This window comes from Monodelphis domestica, chromosome 5 (assembly GCF_027887165.1).
Source record: "Monodelphis domestica isolate mMonDom1 chromosome 5, mMonDom1.pri, whole genome shotgun sequence".
Classification (NCBI taxonomy): domain Eukaryota; kingdom Metazoa; phylum Chordata; class Mammalia; order Didelphimorphia; family Didelphidae; genus Monodelphis; species Monodelphis domestica.
In genome coordinates, this window is record NC_077231.1 from 49,160,100 (window position 1) to 49,162,884 (window position 2,785).

At 45.3% G+C, this 2,785-nt stretch overlaps 1 long non-coding RNA gene across 1 annotated transcript; it reads right to left on the minus strand.

The window, feature by feature from the left end:
• Positions 1 to 1,070: 1,070 nt before the first annotated feature.
• Positions 1,071 to 1,799, minus strand: LOC103105865 (uncharacterized). The gene is made up of 2 exons (XR_472353.2): positions 1,540 to 1,799; positions 1,071 to 1,374 (listed from the first exon to the last, which is right to left on the minus strand). It is a non-coding gene; the product is annotated as an uncharacterized LOC103105865 (long non-coding RNA).
• Positions 1,800 to 2,785: the final 986 nt, after the last annotated feature.

Below are 2,785 nucleotides of genomic sequence, written 5' to 3' on the forward strand. Positions count from 1 at the left end.
TTTGTTCAGCCATTCCCCAATTGATGGGCATCCCCTCGGGAAAACGTTAATCTTAATAGCCATTGATAAAAATGGTCAATCAAATAAAACAAAATAGGGAGCAAACAAGCAAACCTTTGGCCTTTGACAAAAGTAAAAGGAAATTAACAATTAACTGATGAGCAAAGAAAATGATTTTAGTCCCCTTTCAGGCCTGACCAAAACTCCCCCACCTTTGGCCTAGTTTTCTTATGCCTTTTTTCTTTTTTTAAAGAAATGTGGCTGTGCTGTGCATACACTTCCTGGTTGTTTTCTACATTTCCTTGAATTCATAGAAGGCACAACTGGACCTGCAGCTAAGATCTGAATGGAAATCCAGCTTTGGGCACTAGTTGTGTGACCTTGGACAAGTCACTTAAACTCTATGCCTCAGTTTCCTCATCTGTAAAATAATAGTTCCCTCACAGAGTTGTAAATGAGATAACTGTAAATTACCTGGCATTGAGTAGGTGGTATATCAATATTAACTATTATATTTATGATTTTTAAAACAAAAAAATATTCTTTACATTAATACAGGGGGAAAAACTAGATTTCTGACTTCCTGGGTAAAGGGGTCCCTGAAGAAGTTCTAGCTACGCAGGTTTCTCCTGTACTTAAGAAGTTAAGTGACTTGTTCAGAGTCACCCAGCCAGTAAATGTGGGAAGCTTTCCCCAAACCTGGGTGATCCTTACTTAGCTAGAAAGCCAACAATGCCATGTTTTTTGTTTTTTTTCCCCCCGAAAATCCTTACCTTATGTCTTAAGTATTGATTCTAAGAGGCAATGGGGATTACACGATTTACCCAGGGCCATACAGCCCACACCAAGTGTCAGAGATCATATTTGAATCCAGGTCCGCTGCACTGCCCCCTCCATCTACCCTGTCCCAGCTGTCCCCTCCTGTGGTTGTCTTTATTGAGGGGACTATATGCTGCTGCCTTTTCACAGTGCCCACGTAGCAGGCGCTTTATAAATGTTAGTCACTTAGTTATTATTACTTCTATCATTAACCCAAGCAGAGCCACCCTGAACAAAGTTCCAGAGTCAAATTTGTCCTATTAAATGTAGGCCATTTTATTGTTATTTTAAACATAAAACTCATGTCTGTTGCCAGTTGCAAAGGCAACTAGACTGGATCCAGATCCCCATCGTGGGGTCCTCGTGAAAGGCCTAAGCCTCCTCATCTCCCCACGACCCCCACCAGCTAGGCTGGGGAGAAGGCTGGGCGGGGTGCCAGGCCCCCCCGAAATGGTGGCAGGTCCCAGAGCCGGGTCAGGAGGCTGGTGGCAATGGCGCACTAGAGGCCCCTCCCGTGTGGCTCCTCGGAGAAAGCCCAGAACCGCCATGGAGAATCTGCCAAGAAAGAGTAAGTTGTGGTGGTGGGATGGGGAGGAGATGGGGGGCTGGGGGCGGGGTACAGGGATGAGGGGACGAGGGGCGGGGATGAGGGTGGGGATAGGGGTGGGGGGCAGCAACGGGGGCGAGGGAACCCTCCCAGGAGTACCAAGGCCCAGTCACCTCTAAAGATGCGGGTTTCCGAAGAGGAGACACTCGTCCCTCAAGAGCTCGGTGGCAGCCCCAAGGCGGGGAGCCGCACCTAATCAACCACCTTCTTCGCCAGGCCCCCTCAGGAAAGACACCGTTGAGCTGATGGGGCTCACGAGCTCCCTTGGCCTTCCAGAGCCTCGACCTGTTCCACAAAGCCCGGTAGAGGCTCGAGGCTCGGCTCCAGGAGCACGAGCCCTCCTCCTTCCCTCCTCCCCCCTTCCCCTCCTCCGAGAGCGTGGGCCCTCCTCCTCCCCCCACTCCCCTTTCCCTCCTCCTCCTCCACTCTTCTTTCTTGTCCTCCTCCCTTCATCTTTTCTTCTGGATTTCCTATGTAATTCTGTATACCATCTATTTATGTACGTACTTACACTAATGGGCATCCACCTCGTTTCTTTGCTATCAAAAAGTGTTACTGGAGTCAAAGATGATGCACAGTTTAGTGACTTTTTGTGTCCAGTTGATTTTTTTAAATGAAAAACCATTTCAATTTTGTGAAATGAAATTTTCCATCTTCTGTGATACTGTACTCCTATAAATGTAGCTATTCTTGCTATTGATTATTCATTCTAACCTTTATGTGGTCAAAAACTCTTTCCCTATCAATCAATAGTTATGAAAAATCTCCTTCCCTGCTCCCCTAAGGGGGTGATGGTAGGATCTTTGATTTCTAGGTTGTGTAACCAGGAGTAACTTATGGTATATAGTGTGAACTGTTGGTATAAATCCAATTGCTGCCAGACTGCTTTCAAGGTTTCTTAGCAATTTTTGATAAATTGAGAGTCTTTATCTATCTAAGTCTTTATGCAAGTCAGAGTGCTCTGGTCTTTAAGAGTATCTCCATGTGCCAACAGTACTTCATGTCCCTTAGAATATCTCTCCTCAGAGTATTAGGAAGCTTTGGTCCTGTATACTTGATCTTGTGTTGCCTTCCCTGGTGGGCCTGCTTCCAGTGCTTCCTGGCTTCTGGCTTTCTTTTTCTGCAGTTTTAGGCTGCATGAAGGTCCTCACTTAAATACCTTTTTGGATTATCTGATCATTATTTTATCTGGAATCCATTTTTGGTCTTTTCTGAAAGTTATGTTGGAGAGTCAGGTCATGGTTCTTTATGATCTCTTTCATGGTGCCATATTTGGATTTTGTTAGCAATGATCATTTTATTTTTTTTCAATGAACAGACATTTATTTTTCTATATGTCTCATTCCCTACCCCCTACTC